The 27,819-nt window shown below is 42.3% G+C and overlaps 1 protein-coding gene across 4 annotated transcripts in view; it reads left to right on the top strand.

Annotated features, from left to right (window-relative positions):
* ENOX1 (ecto-NOX disulfide-thiol exchanger 1) overlaps positions 1–27,819 on the top strand; it is a 784,997-nt gene that overhangs the window by 134,265 nt on the left and 622,913 nt on the right. The window contains exon 1 of one of the 4 annotated variants that reach the window (XM_077483203.1): positions 8,504–8,666. The exons of the other annotated variants lie outside the window; for them this stretch is intronic. The gene's annotated coding sequence lies outside the window, so the exon portion shown is untranslated. Of the gene's footprint in view, positions 1–8,503; positions 8,667–27,819 lie in introns of those variants that run through there. 4 annotated transcript variants of the gene reach the window in all.

The raw sequence follows: 27,819 nt of genomic DNA, 5'->3' as shown, positions 1-27,819 counted from the left end.
ACACACGATCAGAGATTCTGACGGAATGTGTCCTATCGGACCGTTTTGGCGGATATTCCGACAGTGTGTGGTATGCATCGGACTGTTTCCGTCGGAATATCCGTCGGACCAAATTTTCCAACTTGCTGGAAATATTTTATGACAAACTGGTCCGATAGGACATACTCCGATCATGTGTAGAGAATTCCGAACGGACAAAGTGCCACGCATGCTCAGATAAAATTCCTACATCAAAGCTATTGGCTACTAGCCTGAACGTAGTCCCATCGTAACGAAATTACGTCATCACGTTCTGAAAGATCGGATTTTTCGACAACTTTGTCCGACCGTGTGTATGCAACAGTTTCGGACAAGATCCGACGGACAAAATCCGACGGATTTGGTTGTCGGAATCTCCGACCATGTGTACAAGGGCTAAGATCACCTGTGTGGTTGTTGGACAGGAAATCGGGAGAATTCTCCCTGGGGGCGACACCAACAAAAACAAAAGCCTGAAAGAGGTTCAAACCTTCCCCCACTCTACTTAAGACCAAAGGAAAAAATGGCTGGTGTTTGGCTTTAATACAAATGCCTAAAGATGGATATGCTGTCATAGATTCAGCTGTGAATTGTATTACCGTTACAACATTTTCTCTTAGCTCATCCAAAATATGCTTTAGGAAGTATTATCTCGAGGATACTTAGATTTTTAAATCAGTTTACATAAGTGCTTGTAAAGAATCAGAAATTTGATCAGAAACGATTTTTCTGTCTGAAATTCAACCTCTTTGCTAATGGAAAGAATGTATAGATTTCCCCATTTCAAGCAAAAAGGTCGAGTTTATGCAGTGGCACTTCTTCATGACAACATGGCTTGGATTCTAAGACAACAATAATTATATTTATTTGACTTCAGCAGCAGGTCTGGTGCAGTGATGTCAAGATGTAGAATGCTCTGTTAAGCATGGAATAAAGATAATTCCAGGAAGTGGTATTTCACACCAGGAGCTGGAAGTGTTTGGAACAGCTTAGCGGAATCAATTGTTACACTTCTGATTGCATTTGAATTGTGGTTGACTGATTTCTTCTCCTTTTTGTAATAAAACAACAAAAATACAGTGCATTTAAGGAGCCAGCTAAAAATTCAGGAAAGAATCTGCAGATAACTATTTTCATGCATGTTTATGGTTTGGTGTCCAACATACTTTGACATGCTAGGAAAATGAATTGCATAATAAGACTAAGCTGAAAATATTGGACTTCCTGGCTGTGCTCTGAGCTGCCATGTTTAATGATCTGCATCTCTCTGCGGGCTGGCTGTCACTTCTTGTGATGTCATTTATGTGCCTGTAGGAGAAGGCCACAAATGGCTCTTAAAAGCAAATCCTAACATAAGTAGCCCCAGAATAAGCAACTAGAGTTCTTCTGCGGTTAAAGATAGGGTGCCTTTTAATGTTTTCATAATGATCGTCCTTTTCTATTACACTAATTCTATGACCAACCCACTTCAATAAAAAAAAAAAGTTTTTACAAATTTATATCAAAGGAGTTTAAATTATTTAATCTCAGTGGAAATCATAGACAAATACTTCACATTCTCTCTTAGAAATCTTGGACTGTAATTGAATACAAGGTTTCTATGCAAATACTGTATCTTTAGCAGTTTCCACAATGATTGTCTAGCGTGATAAGCAACACTTTTTTTCATGTGTATATTAAATATTATTATTATTTAAGGTACTTATATAGCGCCATCAATTTACGCAGCACTTTTACATATACATTGTACATTCACATCAGTCCCTACCCTCAAGGAGCTTACAATCTAAGGTCCCTAACTCACATTCATATACTAGGGACAATTTTTAGACAGGAGCCAATTAACCTACCAGCATGTCTTTGGAATTTAAGAATTAGAAAAGCACAGTATAGTAAAATAAAGATTAATCAGCAGTAAAAAAAAAAAAAAAAAAAAAGAGTATAAAAAATAAGGCCTCTTTCACATGGGATGGATCCGTGCTCATCAGCCCCGTGAACATCCGCTTGCTCAGCGGGGATCGCTCCGTGGATATCCGCTGAGCATGAAGATGACAGGTCCATCTCTGCACACTGCTGGGACGGACCTGTCAGAGCGCCGCTCTCCCCTATGGGTGATCGGATGACGACGGACCACAGAGTCCATCGTCTCCCGATCCGCAGACGGATGGAAAAGTAGGTTTTTCCACTGTGACACTTTTTCGGATGGGAGCGGGTCGGATGTCAGCAGACATGTCACTGCTGACATCCGATGCTCCATAGAGGTCTATGGAGCATCTGTTCAGGTCCGCCTAAAAAACTGACAGGCGGACCTGAAAGGATTGTCCATCTGAAAGAGGCCTTCAAGTATATGTATGATGACCAGGTGCGTTATAGCAGTGTTTCTCAACTCCAGTCCTCAAGGCGCCCCAACAGGTCATATTTTTAGGCTTTACATTATTTTGAACAGGTGATTTGATCAGTTTCACTGCCTTATTAATTACCACAGCCACTTCACCTGAAGGAAATCCTGAAAACATGACCTGTTGGGGCACCTTTCGACAAAATCACAGTAAGCCCCTGTACACACGGTCGGAGATTTCCACAACCAAATCCGTCGGATTTTGTCCGTCGGATCTTGTTCGAAACTGTTGCATACACACGGTCAGACTAACTTGACGAAAAATCCGATCATTCAGAACGTGATGACGTAATTTCGTTATGATGGGACTATGTTCAGGCTAGTAGCCAATAGCTTTGATGTAGGAATTTGATCTGAGCATGCGTGGCACTTGCTCGGGAAATATTTCCAACATGTTGGAAAATTGGGTCCGATGGAGATTCGGACGGAATCAGTCCGATGCATACCACACACAGTCAGTTTATCCGACGGCACAGTCCGATAAGACGCAGTCCGACGGATTCTCTGACCGTGTGTACGCGGAATAATACATTTTCTTGCATGGAATGGGGAGAGACAACTAGTATAAATGTTGGCTAACTCTCGTCAAAAGAAAGTTGTGAATCATAACATTTTTAATCTCATATGTACACCTATCTTGAGACTAGAACCTGACATCTAAAGTGATATCAAATAAGGGCGGAAAGGGGGTGAAAGAAAGAGGGGAATGCGATTGGCCTTCCCTAGAAGTCTAGGCCCATTAGGTGAGAAGATTTGGCAGCTAGTTTAACAATCAAACAGATAAAATATTGAAAGTCAGATGACCAGGGACTTTCAATTTTATCCAAGAAGTTGTTTTAAGTTTGCCTCTGTATTTTGGAAAGGCCGCATTAAAGACTGAGTTTCTACAGGAGTGAAAATGTGTTTGATATAGGAAAAAAGAACCATTTTGTGGGGCCATAGCTCTGTAGTTTGGTGTTGAGTTTTTCTTGGTAAAGAAGTATTGTGAGGTTCTTTTTAACTGCTGTAATTTTAGGTGGAGAGGAAGATGTCCACACTTTCAGTATGTTCTTGTGGGCTGCTAAGAGGCAGAGGTGTATCCATTGGGAAACAAAAATATTTCGTTCACCAGGACGTGTGCAGCCAGGAGCGTTATAGCTAAACAATAGTAAGAGAGGTGTCCTGGGAAGCGGCTGCCTGTTTATGCCGTGGATAAACATGATAACTTGGTCCCAGAAGGTTGATATTGGAGAGCATAGCCAGAAGATTTATTATTGTTTTGAAGGAAAAGAAAGTTTTTGTTTTCCTAACTCAAATTTGGCAGCATCAGCATGCATCAGTTAATGTGACAATAATTCTAACAATTTATGAGGCTTTGAAGAAAAAATAATTATATATTGGTGAATGTGAAATTCAGCAAACATTCACTATTGGTGAATTATATAGCTGGGGCCTGCAACTCAGGAAAATTCAGATGAGGATTATCAGGACCCTGTTAATAAAGATAAGAAGGATAAGAAAGGATTAGGCCTTTTCCTTTGCACATTAACCACTTCAGCTCTGAAATTTTTACCCCCTTCACAATGAGGCCTTTTTTCGCGATACGGCACTACGTTACTATAAGTGACAGTTGCACGGGCGTGCGGTGCTGTACACAAAAAAAAAAAATGTCCTTTTTTTCTGTACAAATAGAGCTTTCTTTTTGTGGTATTTGATCACCTCTGCAGTTTTTATTTTTTGCGCTATATACAAAAAAAGCCAACAATTTTGAAAGAAAAAACAATATTTTTTCATTTCTGCTGTAAAACCTATCCAGTAAAAAAGTGTAAAAAAATTAATTTCTTCATCAGTTTAGGCCAATATGTAGTCTGCTACATATTTTTGGTAAAAAATTTTTTTAAAAATCCCAATACATGTATATTGATTGGTTTGCACAACAGTTACAACATCTACAAACTATGGTGTGTGTGTGTGTGTGTGTGTGTGTGTGTGTGTGTGTGTGTGTGTGTGTATGTATATTTGTGATATATATATTTTCTGTACTAGTAACGGCGGCGATCAATGACTTATAGCAGGACTGCGATATTGCGGTGGACAAATTGGACACTTAACTGACACTTTTTGGGGACCAGTGACACTAATACAGTGATCAGTACTAATGACACTGGCAGGGAAGAGGTGAACATCAGGGGCGTTCAAAGGGTTAAATGTGTTCCCTAGGAATGATTGCTAACTGGAGGGGAATGGAAAGATCCATGTTCCTTAGCAGGAACACAGGATCAGCAAATTCCCCTCTCACAAAACGGTAATCTGCCTTGTTTACATAGGCAGACCGCCGTTCTGCCTTTCTCCTGAATGATTGGTGGGTCCTGGTGGATATTGCATCCACCGGACCCACTGATTGGCGCCCGGTGTGTCCAATCACATCGGGAGTGGGTCGCCGGTGGCTTGCCTGCGCCCCAGACCTGAAACTTTACCAGGTACGTGATCTGGTGCAGAGAGGCCGCAGTAAATCTATGGTGGGCTGTTGCTAAGTAGTTTAAAGGGGCTGGTTTCTTCTTTAGTTCAAGTGTTTTGCAAAACCCTAAAACTAGAGGATTTCCCTGCCTGATCCTCCAAACGGACAGTTTACTTGTGCATCTCACAAAATGTACAATATATATGTAAAGCATTGCATAAATTGACAGTGCTATATAAGTACATGTAATAATATTGCAAAGACCTGAGTGTAGGAAGGAGTCAACTGTAGATTCCTTGTATGCTGTCGCAAGATGCCTGTTATTGCGTCTACTCTGGTGTCTCAGACTATTACCGAGTGGGCTAAGACCTACTTAGGGAACAAGTTCCTCCCAGTCTAGAGACCCCAATGGATCAAATTAGGTTCTCAGAGTCTTATACTGTGCTTTGCTGGACTAGTGTTTGTTTTCTGTGTGATGGTGTCTCCAGTGATTCTACACAGGAACTTGTAGCTAAAGTGTTAGATCAAACTTTAAAAAAAAGCCTTAACTGATCTTCCCTTGGTGGCTGGCCATTGTTCACTCACTATTGGACAATATACTTAAAAATCCTTCCTTGGGCAAGAGCGTATTTCTTCCCCATCCCACAAATCTTGAGAGAATAAATTTAAATCTGGACCTTCTTTCACAACTCAGATGTTCCTTTGATCCATAGTGCTTCAAGCATCTGAAATGTTTTACTTCCACAGAATTCAAATGACCCTAACAGTACAAGCCATCTTGGTTTTTTTAACAAGCCCACAACCTGCTGTAGTCAAGGTTGGGGGGACAGCTAAGATCTTTGCCTACTATTGGGTCAATTGTGTTTCAGACATTTTGGGTTTGAGAAGTTGTCTCTTCAGGTTACTAGATAAAATTCCATTCTCTTCCACTGAATTACTTCTTTGTGTAAATGTCTCAAGCTCCAGAAGTTGTCGGATTTACATTTGGTTATCAAGGGACTCTTTATTCAATGAGTGATCATTCTGGAACCTCCTCTGGGAAGCTTTGCAGGCTTTAATTTGAACCTCTTTACTGTTAAGTAGAGACCATTCAGCCAAACCTGGACCTGAAAGCACTTGGCACTTTTGGGAAGTCAGAAAATTTAGTATGATGTTCGTATGCTGGTGGTGGCTTCTGTCCGGCAGGTAGAACCAAGCTGTGCAGTAGTAGTGGAAGTTAGATGGTTAAAACAAACCATTTAACACTTACAGGGGGGCTTATAGTGATTATCTTTTATAAATTTATATAAAATCTTTATTCCAAAAGGATAAAGTGTTAGCTGGAGTTCAGCTTTCAGCAGAACCAAAGTCAGAGATAGTTGCCTTAACTGCAAAGGTTAGATGCACACTCGCTGGCTCTTGCATCTTGTCCCAGGCTTCTTCAAGGTGCCAGTTTTTGGCCATCTTGATTGGGCAGTGTGGAAGGGGTATTTGCTGCGCATGCGCAGGAGCTTGGTCTTCTTGTACATTCTTAAAGAGGAGCCCACGAAAAACTGAAAGTCAGCAGCTACAATTACTGCAGCTGCTGACTTTTAATATAAATACACTTACCTGTTCAGGGAAGCCCAGGATGTCGGTACCCGAGCCGATCTTTGGATCAGCTGTTGGGTGCAGCCGCCGCCATTCCTGTTAAGGGGACCAGGCAGTGAAGCCAGTGAAGCCACTGTTGAGTGGAACTCCACTTTAAATGTACTGTGGGCATGCAGGTAGGTTTATTTTATTACAGAAAAGACATTGCGGGGATTATTTACTAAAGGAAAATCCACTTTGCACTGCAAGATAAAATAAGCAGAGCTTCCACTCATTTCAATTCTACCCCTTAGAATTAGAGTGCCCACAGTGACAATGCCGGTGCCGCAGAGAGGAGGGGGGCTTTGTTTCCCGCATCGCTGGACTCTGGGACAGGTAAGTGTCCAATTATTAAAAGTCAGCAGCTGCAGTATTTGTAGCTGCTGACTTTTAATTTTTACTTTTTTTTTTTTTTTTTGTTGGAACTCCGCTTTACTGCATCCTATGCATTAAAGTGAAAAAAAACTTCAGACACTGACCAGCCCCCCAGGTGTACTCACCTGAGCCCATTCGTTCCCACGGTGGAGACGCGCTCTACCTCTCTGCCCGTTGTCTCAGCTCTTGATTGGATGGATGGATGGACTGGCTCACGCTGCTCTCAATCAAATCCAATGACGCGGGCGCCGGGGGCCGAGTCCGGCATTCTGTGTCTATGGACGCAAAAGCCAGACTGGGGAGCACGCCCGCACGGTAACCCCCAGGGAGAGCGCTTCTCCTAGGGGGTTTACTTACCAATGCGGGGAGTAGCTGATAGTGCCACCAGGGGCCCCTAGAAGAGGTTGATTTGGAATGCAAAATGAACTGCACAGTTGAGGTAAGTATGACATGTTTGCTATTTAAAAAGAAAAAAATACCAGGGTTTACAACTCCTTTAAATTACCTGGACTTTTATGGGACATTCTAAGTCAAAGTAGCTGCATTTCAGTCATAGTGGCGTACTTTTAATACTAAGGCCTCTTGCACACGGCAACTTTAATTGTAATGTGCCTATGCACACAGGTGTGTGAACAAGAGCCATGTGTTCTTCAGTAAAAAAAAAAAAATACGAAAAATCTGCCTTTTTGGTCAGTAATTTATGCCTCATGCACGCAAATGTGTGGAATTGCTCCCAAAAAGTGTGCAAATGCCTATTAACATATTGTGCAGAACAAAAACAAGTTTTTGTGTGCAAATTTGAAAAGGTAGAAGTTAAAACAGGAGTATTGTGTGCAAGAGTCTTAATAGGTATACTTTTAATAGTTTATACTTGATGTGATTATAGCCGTATTAGTGCTATTGTGACAGAGAAAATGAAGTACTGTCCGTGATACTTTTTTTATTTGCACTAACATACAATTTTTCAGGACAAGCTTTCGGGGTATGTCCCCTTCTGAGGATGAGCTCAGGTGCGTTCGCATGCTCCACGTGAAGAGCCCACCAGGAAGTCGACGTTGCGCTAATCACAAGCAGTGAGACATTGCCACAATGTGCGGCTGCAGAGATCGTCTCGCTGCCTGTGATTAGCGCAGCGCTGCGCCGACTACCTGGCGGGCTCTGAACGTGGATGATGTGAACACGCCGGAGCTCATCCTTATGCCCTTCTTCCAGGTCCAAGAAGATTCACAAATGTTTAAGCAGAATGATGAAAAAAACAAAAAAAAGCAAGAAAAAAAAAAACACAACTGAGGGAAAGGAGAGAAAAAAAAAAGAGAGAAAAACAAACATACAAATCAGTTTGAGTTTATACTAATAGGTATACTTTTAATAGTTTATACTAATAGGTATATTTTTTGAGTTTATACTAATAGGTATACTTTTAATAGTTTATACTAATAGGTATACTTTTTATAGAAGTGTAAGGTGCATAAACCATAGTGTTTGGATAATTCCTGTGAATACTGTACATTGCCCTGTGAACAGTCTGCTGATTTGGATAGCTGGCGGCCATTTTTAAGTAGACCTCAGTGCGTGTATTGTAAGCTGAATCTCAGGAAACATGTCTCCCCCTGCAGTGTCCCGAGCTCGTAGTGCGTTCGCCCTCTAGTGTTCGCAGGACTGGTTGTACAGTTGCTGAAGCCGATGTCGCTTTCATTATCAGTCGGGCTTTGCGGGAATAGCTCGTACTAGGTGGACTGGGGCTGGCCGGGACTACAACTCCCATGAACACTGCGAGCTGGATTTATTTCATCCAATCACAGCGCACCCTGTTTCCTTGGCCGCATGAAGGTATGTAAATAAAGAGTTGTGTGTGTGAATGGGGGCTGTGTGAGCAGGGTCCTTCTCAGTCCGGGTGGGGGCAGTGTGTGTGCAGGAAGAGCACCTGTCATGTCTGATCTGGGAAGTTAGTATAGGAAGTTCTATTGTATGGGAAAAGGTAGAGAGGATGTGAGTGGCAGTGTGTCAGTGATAGTGTCAGTCCATGCATGTCAATGATTATCACTCCATTATCCTGATGTCTTCTATCCTTTGTGTGCACTTTTGGCTTAAATTGGAAAAATAAGAGGGAAAGGCAAAACCTGGATGTGACAGAGGAGCGTCACCCTCACGCCAGGGAATTTTACTCTCCATATGTCATTCACCTGCTTCTTTGGGGGGGAGAGACACGGCAGCCAATCCTGAGGCTTTTCCCATCACATGTACAGTACTGTCATTTGTAATCTCTCATAAATGGTAGGGATGAGCTCAGGTGTGTTAGGATCCTAGTGTCAACCCACCTAAGCTATCCCACCAGAGAACTGGCACCTTTACTGGCCAATCATCTTTGCTGCCCCTTGCAGCTGCAGTATACAAGGTGTGAGCCTTGGCTACTTCTGATTGGCTCAGTACAGGTGACGGCTTCCTGGTGGGATAGCTCAGCTGGGTTCAGATTAGGACCCCCAACACACCTGAGCTCACCCCTAATAATCCGGAGTGGGCTGGCTCTTCCTCATTTGTACAGCCCTGATGATGCCGCCTTCACCACGCGCGTGTGTAGAAGTGCCACCGGTTTAGAATGGCACACCGCCTCTAAACAAGGCAATACTGCAACTCAGCCTCCTGGAAGATGTGACGTGAATACCCCAGGACTAAGGATGAGCTCAGGCGTGTTCACATGGTCCACGTGCAGAGCCCGCCAGGAAGTCGGCGCAGCGCTGCGCTAATCACAAGCAGTGAGACATTGCCCCGATACGTGGCTGCAGAGATCGGGCAATGTCTCAATGCCTGTGATTAGTGCAGCACTGCGCCGACTTCCTGGCGGGCTCTGCACATGGACCGTGTGAACATGCTTGAGCTCATCCCTACCCAGGGCATAGCTCTCAACTGTCCCTGATTTGGAGGAACTGTCCCTGATTTAGAGACATGTCCCTCTGTCCCTCATTCCCCCCTCATTTGTCCCTCATTTTGGTCTGATCTATATAGATAAAAATGCACTTTTTATCTTTCAAAAAGTGTTTTCCAGTGCTAAACCTTTCATCTTATTTCTAAATACCAAAAGCCAATATAAAGGAATAGTGGTAATCTTGTTTTTTTTGTGCAGTTCTCCTTTAAGGGGTGTGTGGCAGGGGCGTGTCCTATGACTGCATACTTTTGCTGATAGGTGTCCCTCATTCCCATCTCAAAAAATTGGGAGGTATGCCCCAGGAGCCTGCAGGCAGCTAATCCTATGTCACCCTCGCCTAGGCAGGAAGTGGGAAGAGGGGGAAAAAAAAACAGATACTATTTGCAATTGGGAGGGGGTTCGGAGCAGATGAGAAGTTGATTTCGTGTGCAGAGGTCCACTTTAACCTTGGATAGCTTGAGAAAGGCTAAAGGTCTCCATAGACTCAAATTCCAGCTGATTCCTTCAGAAATGTGAGCCCTTGCTGGCCCTGCATACAACACCATTTTCACCAAAAACTGAAAATTTTATTTAATACTTACCAAAATTTTCCATTCTTGGCACCAATCCGTAGCATCATACTACCACATGTATGCTGCCATGTTGGTGCCAGGAACGTCAATTTTCCTATCAGCTTTTGTCAGAGGAGCCATGTGGAAAAATGATCAGATGCATTCAGTGTTCTGTTATGCCTTGTACACACGGTCGGACATTCCGACAGCAAAATCCGTCAGATTTTTTCAGACGGATTTTGTCCTAAACTGGTGTTGCATACACGCAGTCGGACAAAGCTGTCAGAAAATCCGATCATTCAGAACGTGATGACGTTCATTTGTTACGACGGGACTAAGTTGAGACCAGTAGCCAATAGCTATGGTCTCGTAATTTGATCTGCGCATGCGTGGCACTTTGTCTGATCTGAATTCTTTTGTCCAAAAATGTGAGATCCTGCTCTTAAATTTTTTCTGTCTGACTTTCCATCGGAAAAAGTCAGATGGAGCCCACACACGGGGGGTGTACAAGGTACTATTAAATGCAATGCTGATGAATGCAAATATTCCGCCAGTATTTTTTGATAACATACTGCATTCATCTTGCCAATAATTTTGACCAAATTTCCTGTGCTTTTGTAGCTCACCCTTCCCCAAAACATCAGCGATCCACCGCCATACCTTTCATCATAGGCCTTGTTGACTCCTCTCCAAATGTATTGTTTATGGTTGTTGCCAAAAAGCTAAATTTTGGTCTCCTCACTCCAAACGACTTTGTGCCAGAAGGTTTGAGGCTTGTCTCTGTGCTTTTTGGCTTATTGTAGCATTTGCATAGTAATGGCTTTCTTCTGGCAACTCGACCATGCAGCCCATCTTTCTTCAAGTGCGTCCTTTTTGTGCATCTTGAAAAAGCCACACCACATGTTTTCAGAGTCTTGTATTTCACCTGAAGTTATTTGTGGGTTTTTCTTTGCACCCTGAACAATTTTCCTGGCAGTTGTGGATGACATTTTAGTTGGTCTACCTGACCGTGGTTTGGCTTCAACAGAACCTTTCATTTTCAACTTCTTGATTAGAGTTTAACCACTTGCCGACCGCCTAACGCCGATGTACGTCGGCAGAATGGCACGGGCAGGCATAAGCACGTACATGTACGTGATTTGCCTCCCGCGGGTCGGGGGCCCGATCGGGCCCCCGCCCGGTGCCTGCGGCGGTCGGTTTTCGTTCGGGAGCGATCCCGGACGAGGGGACGGCCATTCATTCATGGCCACCCCCTCGCGATCGCTCCCGACGAATAGAAATCCCCGGTGACATCACTTCCTCTCCTGTAATGTAAACACAGGAGAGGAAGTGATGTATTCTCTCCTCCGTGTCGGTATTTTTCGTTCCGACACGGAGGAGAGCGGATCAGTGAGTTGCACCAACACATCCCACACACAGTAGAACATGCCAGGCACACTCACACCCCCCCTTTACCCCCCGATCACCCCCCCAATTACCCCTGCCCCCCAGTCACAGTGACACCAATGTCATTTTTTTTTTTTTTTTTTTTTTTTTTGCATTGGTGTCATTTGTGACTGTAATAACTGTTAGGGCAGTTAGAGTTAGCCCCCTTTAGTTCTAATGTACCCCCCTAACCCCCCCAATAAAGGTTTAACCCCGTGATCACCCCCCGTCGCCAGTGTCACTAAGGCTGGGTTCACATTGCAGCGGTTTATGAGAACGAATGTGATTCGCACCGCACTGCAGTGCAAATCACATCCGATCTCTGTGCGATTCGAGTTCAGCCATTCGCCGCACCCGCCGCACCCGCCACACCCGCCGCACCCGCCGCAAATTCGCACGGGACCCTTTTTTTGGCCCGCAGCAGAATCGGATCGCATGGGTGTTCACACCATGCGATCCGAGTTTGCAGATCGCACTGCGATATGCGAACTGATCTGGGGGTGTCAGTAACATTTCACTGACACTCCCAGCAGTTCGCATAGGGCAGTGTGAACTGCCGCCGGGAGGCATGCGATGCGGGAACCCGCCGCGGATTCGCGGCGTTTCCGCATCGCTCCAGTGTGAACCCAGCCTAATAAGCGATCATTTTTCTGATCGCCGTATTAGTGTCCCAGGTGACGCTAGTTAGGCAGGTAGGTATTTAGGTTCGCCGCAGCTTTTTATAGCGCCAGGGACCCCCATATACTACCGCATAAAGCCCCCTGATTGCCCCCTAGTTAACCCTTTCACCAGTGATCACCATATAACTGTTACAGGTGACGCTGGTTGGTTAGTTATTTTTTTATAGTTTCAGGGCACCCGCCATTTATTACCTAATAAAGGTTTAACCCCCTGATCACCCGGCGGGTGTCATTTGTGACTAATAACTGTTAGGGCAGTTAGGGTTAGCCCCCTTTAGTTCTAAGGTACCCCCCTAACCCCCCCAATAAAGGTTTAACCCCGTGATCACCCCCCGTCGCCAGTGTCACTAAGGCTGGGTTCAGATTGCAGCGGTTTGAGAACGGATGTGATTCGCACTGCAGTGCAAATCACATCCGATCTCTGTGCGATTCGAGTTCAGCCATTCGCCGCACCCGCCACACCCGCCGCACCCGCCGCAAATTCGCACGGGACCCTTTTTTTGGCCCGCAGCAGAATCGGATCGCATGGGTGTTCACACCATGCGATCCGAGTTTGCAGATCGCACTGCGATATGCGAACTGATCTGGGGGTGTCAGTAACATTTCACTGACACTCCCAGCAGTTCGCATAGGGCAGTGTGAACTGCCGCCGGGAGGCATGCGATGCGGGAACCCGCCGCGCATTCGTGGCGTTCCCGCATCGCTCCAGTGTGAACCCAGCCTAATAAGCGATCGTTTTTCTGATCGCTGTATTAGTGTCACAGGTGACGCTAGTTAGGCAAGTAGGTATTTAGGTTCGCCGCAGCTTTTTATAGCGCCAGGGACCCCCATATACTACCGCATAAAGCCCCCTGATTGCCCCCTAGTTAACCCTTTCACCAGTGATCACCATATAACTGTTACAGGTGACGCTGGTTGGTTAGTTATTTTTTTATAGTTTCAGGGCACCCGCCATTTATTACCTAGTCTCACTAGTGTACCCCTAAATTTAGGGGTGTCTACTTTCCAAAATGGGGTCATTTGGGGGGGGTTTGTGCCATCTTGGCATTTTATGGCCTTCAAAACTGTAACGCCCTTAGAAAGCCTGAAGGCGGTGCTTGGTTTTCGGGGCCCCGTACGCGGCTAGGCTCCCAAAAAGTCCCACATATGTGGTATCCCCGTACTCAGGAGAAGCAGCAGAATTTATTTTGGGGTGTCATTTCACATATGCCCATGGCATGCGTGAGCAATATATCATTTAGTGACAACTTTGTGAAAAAAAAAAAAAAAAAAAAAAAGTTTGTAATTTTCCCGCAACTTGTGGCAAAATATAAAATATTCCATGGACTCAACATGCCTCTCAGCAAATAGCTTGGGGTGTCTACTTTCTAAAATGGGGTCATTTGTGGGGGTTTTGTGCCATCTTGGCATTTTATGGCCTTCAAAACTGTAATAGGTAGTGAGGAGTGAAGTCAAATATTTACGCCCTTAGAAAGCCTGAAGGCGGTGCTTGGTTTTCGGGGCCCCGTACGCGGCTAGGCTCCCAAAAAGTCCCACATATGTGGTATCCCCGTACTCAGGAGAAGCAGCAGAATTTATTTTGGGGTGTCATTTCACATATGCCCATGGCATGTGTGAGCAATATATCATTTAGTGACAACTTTGTGAAAAAAAAAAAAAAAAAAAAAAAGTTTGTAATTTTCCCGCAACTTGTGGCAAAATATAAAATATTCCATGAACTCAACATGCCTCTCAGCAAATAGCTTGGGGTGTCTACTTTCTAAAATGGGGTCATTTGTGGGGGTTTTGTGCCATCTTGGCATTTTATGGCCTTCAAAACTGTAATAGGTAGTGAGAAGTGAACTCAAAAATTTACGCCCTTAGAAAGCCTGAAGGCGGTGCTTGGTTTTCGGGGCCCCGTACGCGGCTAGGCTCCCAAAAAGTCCCACATATGTGGTATCCCCGTACTCAGGAGAAGCAGCAGAATTTATTTTGGGGTGTCATTTCACATACGCCCATAGCATGTGTGAGCAATATATCATTTAGTGACAACTTTGTGTAAAAAAAAAAAAAAAATTTTTTTTTTGTCATTATTCAATCGCTTGAGGCAAAAAAATAAAATATTCAATGGGCTCAACATGCCTCTTATCAATTTCCTTAGGGGGTCTACTTTCCAAAATGGGGTCATTTGGGGGGGTTTTGTACTGCCCTGCCATTTTAGCACCTCAAGAAATGAGATAGGCAGTCGTAAACTAAAAGCTGCGTAAATTCCAGAAAACGTACCTTAGTTTGTAGATGTGACAACTTTTGCGCAAACCAATAAATATACAATTATTGACTTTTTTTTTACCAAAGACATGTGGCTGAATACATTTTGGCCTAAATGTATGACTAAAATTGAGTTTATTGGATTTTTCTAATAACAAAAAGTAGAAAATATCATTTTTTTTCAAAATTTGCGGTCTTTTTACGTTTATATCGCAAAAAATAAAAATCGCAGAGGCAATCAAATACCATCAAAAGAAAGCTCTATTTGTGGGAAGAAAAGGACGCAAATTTTGTTTGGGTACAACATTGCATGACCGCGCAATTACCAGTTAAAGCAGCGCAGTGCCAAAGTGTAAAAAGACCTCTGGTCATTTACCAGCAAAATGGTCCGGTCTGAAAGTGGTTAAAAACTGCTGATTGACATTCTCCATTCCTTGGATATATTTTTATTACCCTTTCCTGTTTTATACAGTTCAGCTACCTTTTCCCGCAGATCCTTTGACAATTCTTTTGCTTTCCCCATGACTCAGAATCCAGAAACATCAGTGCAGCACTGGATGAAAGATGCAAGGGTCTGTCAGGAGTCTAGAAACTCATTGACCTTTTATACACACACACTAATTACAAGCAAACAGATCACAGGTGAGGATGGTTACCTTTAATAGCCATTCAAACCCCTTTGTGTCAACTGGTGTGCATGTTTTCAGACCAAAATCACCAGGGTATGTAAACTTTTGATCAGGGTCATTTGGGTAGTTTCTGTTGTCACGATTTAAAAAGAGTAACTACAGTTTATTGATAATACGTTTCAGCCAAACGCTAACCATGCGTGAAATAAATGTTTTTGTGTTATCATTCATATTCTTTGAAAAATGGACAAGATATCATAAATTCTGCCAGGGTATGTAAACTTATGAGCACAAGCATATGTTGCAGGGTAATAACGCATGAGAACATTTGGGAGTTGAGTATTTAGTGTTGTCACCTTATAGCAGTGATGGCGAACTTTGGCACCCCAGTTGTTTTGGAACTACATTTCCCATGATGCTCATGCACTCTGCAGTGTAGTTGAGCGTCATGGGAAATGTAATTCCAAAACATCTGGGGTGCTAAGGTTGACCATCACTGCTTTATAGCAAGGATTGAATGAACTAGATGGGATTTGTAGTTTCAAAACAGCTGGAGAGCTGAGGTTCCCTACACCTGAACTAGAACCTTTAGGCCGGGTTCACACTATAGCGATGCGGGAATGCCGCGAATCCGCGGCGTTTACCCGCATCGCACACCTCCCGCCGGCAGTTCACACTGCCCTATGCGGACGGCTGGGAGTGTCAATGTTATGTTAATGACACCCCCAGATCCGTCGGCATATCGCAGTGCGATCTGCCGACTCGCACAGGAATCGGATCGCATGGTGTGAACCCCCATGCGATCCGATTCTGTTGCGGACCCAAAAAAGGGTCCCGTGCGAGTTTGCTGCGGGAGCGCTGCGAATTCAGCCATACTATCTGTATGGCTGAACTCGCATCGCTACGGAGATCGGATGTGATTTGCTGTGCGAATCACATCCGGATCTCCCCCCGCAGCGGTGTGAACCGGGCCTTAATGCAGGATCAACAGATATGGTATTTTAATGAATGCCGTAAAAAAATATTTAAAATTATGTCTGAAATGAAATTACTATGTTGATCTGAGATTTGTAGGATTGTGTTTCTATCAGCTTTAATTATGTTGATGAGATTATACCGCTGTCTTTGCTCTGCTGTTTGCTGACTTTACTGAATTGGTATGTTCTGCAATAATTATTCTTTATGGTATTTTCACAAAGGTAGGACCAATCAGTGTTGGGGGCTTGTTTGCTTTAAGCAGAAATTTCATTTCATTTCCAAGTCTAATGCCACGTACACACAATCGGAATTTGGCCAGCAAAGGACCGATTTAGAGCTTTTCATCAGAAAATGCGACCGCGTGTATGCTCCATTAGAATTTAGCTGGCCGAATTCTCGCCCAAAAAAATTGGAGAGCATGCTCTCAATTTTTCAGACTGAAAAAGTTTCTATCGGAAATTCTGATCGTCTGTAGCAATTCCGACGCGTACAATTCCTACGCATGCTCAGAAACAATTTGACGCATGCTCGGAAGCATTGAACTTGATTTTTTTCTCGGCTTGTCATAGTGTTCTTGGCAGTCGGAATTTGGTGTGACTGTGTGTAGGCAAGACAGCTTGAGTGGAATTCCGTTGGAAAACCATCAGAGCTTTTTCCGACCATAATTCTGATCGCGTGTACATGGCATAAAGGAATACAAAGCCACTTGAAGTAGATCACAAGGAGGTCAGCTGCACCTGTCAATGAATTCCACATGATCTCACAACTAATGTCAAACTGATGTGTTTCCCAGCAAGAAATGAAACCTTTACGTGTTAGAGGTGTTTTTCAGCATGCTAGATATTGCCTGTACTGGGTCACAGCCACATTGTAACCTTCTCTTTATGATTAATAAGAAAAAGAAAAAAAAAATGCTACCCTCTGCTAAGCTGTGCTACAATGCTGTGCAAAAGCCCCCAATAAAAAAATAAATATATAGGGGTTGATTTACTAAAGGCAAATATTCTGTGCACTTTGCAAAGTGCAGTTGCTCCAGAGATTAGTAAATGAGCAGAAGCTTTGCTGACTTCCATCCTCTGATCATGTGCAAGCAAAATACGTTTTTTTTTCTTTGCATGTGATTGGGTATTCTTTGAAAATTAAGCTTTACCTCATTTCAGGGTGGACAAAAATCAATGATTTAAAAAAAAAAAATCTAAAACATTTTTTTGATTATTAAATCCAGATTTTTTTTTATTAGGAAAAAAAAAATAGGATTTTTTTTTTTTTTTTTTTATCAATTTCTTTTTTTTGCTTTTGGAGTAGAAATCTATATAAAGATAGATTACTATTTAAGATATAAAAATGAAATATGAAATGTAGCTTAGTTATGTAGCACAAGGCTGTATATTCTGCAATATTTACATTTTTGGTGAACTCATTCAATGAATCCAAGCTCTGCAAGCTGAGATAACATCCACAGCGTTGATGGATTCACACAATTTCACAGTAACAACGAGATAAAACAAAGTTTAGGACTATTAATTTATCCTATTGTTTTGCAAATCTATGTACACTACAAACTGTATGATTGAATCGGTTCTGATATCGCTGTTTTCCTAACCTGACAGTTCATTGTTCTAAATAGGAAACCTTCGTTTTGTTTGCAAATATTAAAGATTCCAACTATCAGCAAGAACGAGTCCTTACATTTAAAGAGCACCTGTCATTTCAGATCCATCATGGTAGTGCCTGTTATCGGGCATCCACTCACCTGCTGCCACCACGTCCCTCACCTTGTGTCACTGCCGCATCACCAGCCGTCTTATTAAAATGAATGGGACCGTCGGTGAGTCAACAACGGGTCAGAAGATGAGTCGCTACGGGACAGAGATGACAGTTGCTCTTTAAAAATTATGATGTAAACCGAGTTGAATTAAATCAAGCCCTTTTACTAGTGATTTAAATCAAATCCACCCTGCCTCATTTGCTAAGTGGAGCAACTGCAATCTATTTTTCTTTGATCAATCCCATAGAGTCATTTAAAGTGCATATATATATATATATATATATATATATATATATATATATATATATATATATATATACATCCAATAGAGAGCATGTATAAAAAGAAATGCATATGGCCAAATAAAGTTCTGGTGCTCAATAATAATAGTGCAACATAGAACAAAGTGGTGTTATAAGTCCACTTAAAAGTGCTTCAGTGGGATCTGGCTGCTTATCTCCTAGTACAAAACACTTGTTCTGTGCAACCAATGCAATTGTGCTCCAGTGTTCATCATAACCTCACCACTGGTGCCCTCATATGGAATTTCACTCACCAAATATAGTTGACCAGCTTAGCCCATGCCTAGAATGGTCAAACAGCACTTGTAATCACTGGTCTGCTTTAAACACGCCACCCGTCACAAATGCTCCATGCCCATATGCTCAACAAAGAGAAGGAACTGAAATAGGTAACAATGCAATATGTTTTAATTGACTGCTCCAAACAACATAAAGTATTGCACTCACAAATGATGGTGCCCCCCTGGCACTTAGATTCCTTGGAGCCAGCATGCCTTCCAACTGGTCGAAGTTGCTTTGCTGGAAGTCCCTCCTGCGCATTTTGTCACTTCCTGGACGTCATCAGGAGGCGTGACCTTCGCCGTGTATTGCGAACATCTATGCCAATCGCTGAATCGCCATTGGATGATAGAATTTTTTTTTAATTCATACTGGTTTGTCCATAAATTTCTCAATATAGTGGCAATTGGCAAGTGATGCGAGTTGAATAAAGATTATTACATATATCACAACTTTAGGTTACATAGTTTTTGATTATTTAGTAAAACGGACTATATCACACCATCTTGTGGATGAAAAAAGGCAATTTCTCAAATGTTCTAGTGGATATAATGTTGTCTCACGCCCTTTACACTAAGATGGGTATAACGTATTTCATATAGAGTATGTAAAAAAAAATGTAATTATGAAATGCCCCTAAATAAATTAACTGTGGAAATGGAGTGCTCAAACAAACTTCCTAATTTTACACACACAATAAAAATCTTTTTTTTATTTATGACATATAAGTGAAATACCTGTAAAAAAGTAATTCCACCAGTTGGAAAGCACACTCTCTGGCTCCTAGACAAAGAGTCGGCAAGTCATCTGGGTGTCAGTGGGCACTATCATTTTTATATTGTCTGCAGCAATTTTAACTAAAGGATACTGCACATTTTTAGTTCTTCTGTTCTCATTACGTATGCCGAGATATGGGTTATACTATCTTCTGCCAATAAATCACATTTTGGTAGTTCTATGACATCTTCTTCTGGTTTCCATTAAAGTGACACTAAACTCGTGATTTAAAAAAAAAACTTTTATTCAAGTATGTTTTCTTAACCACTTCAGCCCCGGAAGATTTGGCCGCTGAATGACCGGGCCATTTTTTGCGATACAGCACTGGGTTACTTTAACTGACAATTGCGCGAGCGTGCGGCGCTGTACACAAAAGAATTTACTTTTTTTTTCCTACAAATAGAACTTTCTTTTGGTGGTATTTTATCACCTCTGCAGTTTTAATTTTTTGCGCTATAAGCAAAAAAAGAGCGACAATTTTGAAAAAAAAAACACAATATTTTGCACTTTTTGCTATAATAAATATCCGCATTTGTTTTTTAAAAAACAAATTTTATTTTTTTCCTGTTTAGACCAATATGTAATCTTCTACATATTTTTGGTAAAAAAAAATTGCAGTAAGCGTATATTGAGTGGTTTGTGCAAAAGTTGTAGCGTCTACAAAATAGGGGATAGATTTATAGCATTTTTATTATTATTTTTAACTAGTAATGGCGGTGATCTGCTCTGCGGTTTCTATCGTGACTCCGACATTATGGCAGACACATCGGACACTTTTGACACTTTTTTTGGGACCATTGTCATTTATACAGCGATCAGTTCTATAAAAATGCACTGATTACTGTAAAAATGACACTGGCAGGGAAGGGGTTAACACTAGGGGGCAATCAAGGGGTTAACTGTTCCCTGTGTGTTTCTAACTGTAAGGGGAGGGGACTGACCTAGAGGAAATTACAGATTTTGGTTCCTAGCTATTAGAAACTCACGATCTGTCACTCCTCACAGAACAGGGATTTGTGTGTTTATACAAACACGTCCCTGTTCTGCCCATCGTGACCATCGGCCATGAGCATCGGCACCCCCGCAGTGCAGCAAACACGTGCACCTGATATCCAGATCCCGCGAGCCGACGTATACCTACGACGGCTCACAGGATGTTGCCGAGCTGCCGCAGTATACAGACAGCGGCTGGTCAGCAAGTGGTTAAAGCTGAACTCAACATACATTTTTCTGTACATAGGTGATGCATTAAAAGCCTTTACAGGTTACCACTTTAGATGTATACAGGAGGTTTGGTGCTAGAATTACTGCTAATGATCTGACATTCATGGTATTACTTCTCATGTGACACGATCGCTGCTTGTGTGCGTGCAGGACCGACGTATGCTTTTGCCTTTGATTGGAGGGGGCGGGGCACTTTTAATAAATTTGTTTTTTAAAAATGATTTATTTTTATGCTGCCACTTTAAATATTTTTTTTTATCACTTTTATTGCTGTCATAAGTAATGCAAACATCCCTTGTGACAGCAATAGACATGTGACAGGTACTCCTCTGCCCTTTAAAAACATTCAAAATACCAAGATCAAATGCTTTTATAAATGGTGTTGTTTACATTCGGGTACACTGGAAGTGATGTCATCGCTTCGGGGATGAGCTGGACAAAGCCGATCTGGTTGATCAGGACTCCCAGTGGGACAGAAGATCCTGGGGGGGGGGGGGGGTACTGCTTGTAAAACCAATCCAGTAGACTAGATAGCTGCTAGGATTGCTTTTACAAGAGAGCTGACCATCGGTCCTAAACATACGGTACCGAGATGATGTCTGCAGCTTGCAAGCATCATCCCAGTATAACAACTTGAATTCTAGCGACGTACCAGACGCGACTCTGTTTGGCAAGTTTTAATTAAAATACCAAACCTGTTATACTTTCCTGCTGGTTTTGCACAGTGTTTTCTGAACTGTGCCTGTGCCGAGCAAGTATTCTCCTATGTTCAATAAGCAGCAAGGCATCTGCTTGGCACTAGACCTAGAAGCTAGAGGCAATCACTGTAGTAGCTGGCTTCCACAGGGATCTTCCAGGTATGACAAACACATTTGGTTTGGTGGAAGATGAAATGTTACTATACAATAATATACATACCCAAACTTCAGCTTTAAGTGTCCTGAGCTGCATCTTCATGAAAATAGCTCATGCTGGGAAGAAGATGACAATCCTGAGAGACAAGCTTGAAGAGTGACTGTTGACGTAGAGCATTGTGAGAGCAGTACTAATTAAATCAAATTAATTTTTATACGTATGCATGTTTCTTTCTCTATTTTTTAGTAGATAGTCTACTTCAAGGAAGCTTAATCGGAAAAAGCAAAAACAAAAAATGTTTTGTGGAAGATAACCTTTTTACAGAGGAGTGCTATGACTTTTTACTGTTTCATTTTGATCCCACCACCCTACCAGGTGATACCTGCCATGCCCATCCTGGGCGTGCAGCTTTCACAGTGAGAGGGTTTCAGTCAGTGCTCTCAGTCCAGAAAACAGTGGCAGGAATGGTGTGACCAGGTGCCGATGGACATGCTACAGGCTTTGACGATGCTGGAATTCACATAACTCTACCACACTTCTTAACCAGATTGTTGGTAATGGTGTTTACAATTTTAGCCTGCATCCTCTTTGTCCCGTGCCTCCGTCCTAGCTTCTAGTGCCTAAAGACATGACACAAGGCAGAAGTACCTGGATTGAGCTTCTCCCACTCTGTTACTATACAGACAAATTTGAGGCAGTTCTAGTAGTATTTAAAAACAGAAATTTATATATTTAAAAAAATAATAATGCATAATTGAACTTGGGTATTCCTACAGTTCTGCTTTTAAAACCGTTTTTAAACCCAAAACTAAAAATTTTATATATTACAGCTTACCAATCGTTAGATGCAGTGGCTGCATTAATTTTCTTGTGCTCATAAGTTTACATACCCTGGCAGAATTTATGATTTCTTGCTCATTTTTCAGAGAATATGAATGATAACGCAAAAACTTTTCTTTCACTCATGGTTAGTTTGGTTGAAGCCGTTTATTATCAATCAACTGTGTTTACGCTTTTTAAATAAAAACAAACAGAAACTACCCAAATGGCCCTGATCAAAAGTTTACATGCCCCAGTTCTTAATACCGTGTATTGCCCCCTTTAACATCAATGACAGCTTGAAGTCTCTTGTGGTATTTGTGGATGAGGCTCTTTATATTCTCAGATGGTAAAGCTGCCCATTCCTCTTGGCAAAAAGCCTCCAGTTCCTGTAAATTCTTGGGCTGTCTTGCTGCACATTTGAGATCTCCTCAGAGTGGCTCAATGATATTGAGGTCAGGAGACTGAGATGGCCACTCCAGAACCTTCACTTTATTCTGCTGTAGCCAATGACAGGTCGACTTGGCCTTGTGTTTTGGATCATTGTCATGCTGGAATGTCCAAATACGTCCCATGCGCAGTTTCCTGGCTGATGAATGCAAATGTTCCTCCAGTATTTTTTGATAACATACTGCATTCATCTTGCTATCAATTTTGATCAAATTTCCTGTGCCTTTATAGCGCACACATCCCCAAAACATCAGCGATCCACCTCCGTGTTTCATAGTAAGAATGGTGTACCTTTCATCACAGGCCTCTCCAAATGTAGTGTTTATGCTTGTGGCCAAAAAGCTAAATTTTGGTCTCATCACTCCAAATGACTTTGTGCTGTTTGGCGTATTGTAAGCGGGATACTTTGTGGCATTTGTGAAGTAATGGCTTTCTTCTGGCGACTCGACTATGGTGCATCTTGAAACAGCCACACCATATGTTTTCAGAGAGTCCTGCATTTTACCCAAAGTGGGTTTATCTTTGCATCCCGAACAATTTACCTGGCATTTGTGGCTGAAATTTTTAGTTGGTCTACCTGACTGTGGTTTGGATTCAACAGAACCCTTCATTTTCCACTTGTTGATTAGTTTGAACACTGCTGATTGGCATTCTCAATTCCTTGGATATCTATTCATATTCTTTTCCTGATTTATACAGTTCAACTACTTTTTCCCCGCAGATGCTTTGACAATTCTTTTGCTTTCCCCATGACTCAGAATCCAGAAATGTCAGTTCAGCACTGGATGAAAGATGCAAGGGTCTGTCAGGAGTCCAGAAACTCATTGACCTTTTTATATACACACACTAATTACAAGCAAACAGATGAGGATGATTACCTTTAATAGCCATTCAAACCACTTTGTGTAAACTTGTGTGCATGTCAAAATCACCAGGGTATGTAAACTTTTTATCAGGGTCATTTGGGTAGTTTCTCTTGTCATTTTGTTTTAAAAAGAGTAAACACAGTTTATTGATAATAAATGACTTCAGAGCTTATGAGCACAATGTGTGTGTGTGTGTATATGTGTGTGTGTGTGTGTGTGTATATATATATATATATATATATATATATATATATATATATATATATATATATATATATATATATATATATATATATACACGTACGTACGTGGGTATATATATATATATATATATATATACATACATATTGGTTTGCAAGTGTTTTTTACCGGGATTATCAGCCATAACCCCGGTATTTTTTATTTTTTTCTTCTTTTCAGCCGGTGGCTGGCTTTCTCATGGAATGCTTTCAGAAGTGGCGGGACGTCCCGTTTTTTTGTATTTTGGGTTGATAGCCCTGCTTAGATTTCCTAGTCATTATTTCTCTACCAATTACACATCTGTAACATGCTAAATTGGAAATTGTGATTACAGCATGGTTCCAACTGAACACTGGGCCCCCTTAAAGGGTTGTTAAAAAAGAGCTTTGTCCATAGCAACAAATGATCCCATTAATCTTCTCTACTATCAAAGACACATGACATTGAGAAGCTATTTGATTCTGTAGTCAGCGAGGACAGTTGTACTTTAGCAGACTTTCACCCACTAGCCCCTCTAAAATTAAATAGAGGAGGACACTTCAAATTTAATCCTTAGCTTAGTTCAGCTTTACATGGCCTTTAATGAGTGCTGTTTTTTTCCTTCCGAATAATAAAACCTACATCATTACACTGAAGTAGTATTCAATGTTCTAACTTTTTAAAATCAATGTACTCAGATGAAGCAGGAGAACATTCCCTGGTAAATAGTTGCTGAATGTGTAAGCCAACTCCAGGCTGCTCTGCTTTACTTTTCAAACGTACAAGTAAGAGATTGCATGCACCAAGGAAATAAGGAACACGTTCATAACCGTCTCCAGCTCCTGTTGCTATTGCATTTGCTAAGAGGTTGGAAAAGCAGGGGAGTGACTTGGCATTTTAGGCTTTGGGATATCTGTTTGTATATGCATACTCAACTGTAGTTCTAGCTAGGAGCATGCATGCAAGGGTGGCTCCATAAGACCAAGCATGGAGATGGAACCAATCTCCAAACTGCGGCCTTTTGCATGCCTTTATCTGGCCCTTGGGGCATTATTCCTCCCACTGACACCAATGATAGGGCACTATTCCTCCCGCTAACGCCAGTGACGGGGCACTGTTCCTCCCACTGACGCCAGTGACGGGGCACTGTTCCTCCCACTGACGCCAGTGACGGGGCACTGTTCCTCCCACTGACGCCAGTGACGGGGCACTGTTCCTCCCACTGACGCCAGTGACGGGGCACTGTTCCTCCCACTGGCGCCAGTGACGGGGCACTGTTCCTCCCACTGGCGCCAGTGACGGGGCACTGTTCCTCCCACTGGCGCCAGTGACGGGGCACTGTTCCTCCCACTGGCGCCAGTGACGGGGCACTGTTCCTCCCACTGACGCCAGTGACTGGGCACTGTTCCTCTAAGTGCCACCAATGATGGGGCGCTCTTCGCCTCGCTGACGCCAAGGACGGGGGGCGCTCTTCGCCTCGCTGCAACTGGCCCTTTGGTTAGAAAGTTTGGAGTTTGGAGACCCTTGCATTAGAGAATAGAGCATTTTGACAGGTGAATCACACAGCAACCACAGGCTTGGAAAGAAAAGCACACCCCAAGCATGCTAAGTGCTTCAAGTTTCCAAATATAGATTAGCCTTTTCCTTTGTAATAGTGCCGACTTGAACATGTGAAAATAAATGTTTTAAAATTTATAAATTATATAACAACTAGGATGTCCTTTCTATATGCCAAAGAATTGATAGAGTTGTTTAGACCAATCAGTTTCCATAATTAGTTGAACAGCATGCTAACCTTGAAGAACCTGTGTGCATGGGTGTTCATTTATGTAAAATATTTTACCATCACATGGGTGAAAGCAGCTGACATTATTATTGATGTTCTGCTTATTGTACATAAAAGGTGAGGCACCCCAAGCACCTTCGCACCCTCTTGCCAACGATAAAAGGTAGATAAAGACATGGCTATTCATTATAAATGCTGGAGGGGTCACCTTGTGAATACATCTGCTCCATGGTGTGCTATTAAAATGCATTGATTTTCACATTGAATGCCTGTCTTATAATAATTATTGCTTTTGATGTTGCTTCTGTCAGAGAAGTGATTTGTTTTACACACTGTGCACCTATTTTAAACTGCATTAAATGATGCAGCCCTGCTATACATTACTAGTCTGATAAGATAGATTCCTTTACAATTCAAAGTATATGGGAGATGTGGCAGCATATTATATGAGTTGTTTCTGAAGAATTCCATGCAGTAGTAATATAGCATTTAAGCACTATTATTGGCCAGTGTACCACACATGCACGCAATACGAATTCTGATTGCATCTTAGATTCCTCTTTTTATATGATGCTCAAATATGAAATCTGCTAAAAATAAATATTAGTAGTGATACTGTGGAAGCAAACTTGTGCTTTGTCCATAGGTTGCCCAACAGGTTTGCTTTAATCCTCCATATACCCTCAGCATATACATACAGTATCTCACAAAAGTGAGTACACCCCTCACATTTTTGTGAATATTTTATTATATCTTTTCCTGTGACAACACTGAAGAAATGACACTTTGCTACAATGTAAAGTAGTGAGTCTACAGCTTGTATAACAGTGTCAATTTGCTGCCCCCTTCAAAATAACTCAACACACAGCCATTAATGTGTAAACCGCTTGAAACAAAAGTGAGTACACCCCTAAGTAGAAATGTCCAAATTGGGGCCAATTATCAATTTTCTCTCCCTGTTGTCATGTGACTCGTTAGTGTTACAAGGTCTCAGTTGTGAATGGGGAGCAGGCGTGTTAAATATGGTGTTATCACTCTCACTCTCCCATACTGGTCACTGGAAGTTCAACATGACAAAGAACTCTCTGAGGATCTGAAAAAAGAATTGTTGCTCTACATAAAGGTGGCCTAGGCTGTAAGAAGATTGCCAACACCCTAAAACTGAGCTGCAGCACAGTGGCCAAGACCATACAGTGGTTTAACAGGAGGCTCCACTCAAAACGGGCCTCACCATGAAGTTGATTTCATGTGCTCAGTGACATATCCAGTTGTCTTTGGGAAATCGACATATGAATTCTGCCAGCATTGCTGCAGAGGTTGAAGGGGTGAGGGGTCAACTTGTCAGTGCTCAGACCATATGACGCACACTGGATCAAATTGGTCTGCATGGCTGTCGTCCCAAAAGGAAGCCTCTTCTAAAGATGACGCACAAAAAAACCCACAAACAATTTGCTGAAGACAAGCAAACTAAGGACATGGATTACTGTAACCATGTCCTGTGGTCTGATGAGACCAAGATAAACTTATTTGGTTCAGATGGTGTCAAGCGTGTGTGACAGCAACCAGATGAGGATTGAAGGACAAGTGTGTCTTGCCTACAATCAAGCATGGTGGTGGGAGTGTCATGGTCTGGGGCTGCATAAGTGCTGCTGGAAATGGGGAGCTACAGTTCATTGAGGGAACCATGAATGCCAACATGTACTGTGACATACTAAAGCAAAGCATGATCCCCTCCCTTCGGAGACTGGGCCGCAGGGCAGGATTCTAACATAACGACCCCAAACACACCTCCAAGACGACCACTGCCTTTCTAACGAAGCTGAGGATAAAGGTGATGGACTGACCAAGCATGTTTTCAGACCTAAACCCCATTAAGCATGTGTGGGGTATCCTCAAATGGAAGGTCTCTAACATCCACCAGCTCCACAATGTCTTCATGGAGGAGTGGAAGAGGACTCCAGTGGCAACCTGTGAAGCTCTGGTGAATGCCATGCCAAAGACGGTTAAGGCAGTCCTGCAAAATAATGGTGGCCACACAAAATATTGACACTTTGGGCCCAATTTGGACATTTTCAATTAGGAGTGTACTCTTGTTGCTAGCAGTTTAGACATGAATGGCTGTGTGTCGAGTTATTTTGAGGGGACAGCAAATGTACACTGTTATACAAGCTGTAGACTCACTACTTTACATTGTAGCAAAGTGTC

This window comes from Lithobates pipiens, unplaced genomic scaffold (genome assembly GCF_037356315.1).
Source record: "Lithobates pipiens isolate NorthernLeopardFrog02 unplaced genomic scaffold, aLitPip1_a1.2 Scaffold_16, whole genome shotgun sequence".
Lineage (NCBI taxonomy): Eukaryota > Metazoa > Chordata > Amphibia > Anura > Ranidae > Lithobates > Lithobates pipiens.
This window is presented reverse-complemented; position numbering and strand designations above follow the sequence as displayed.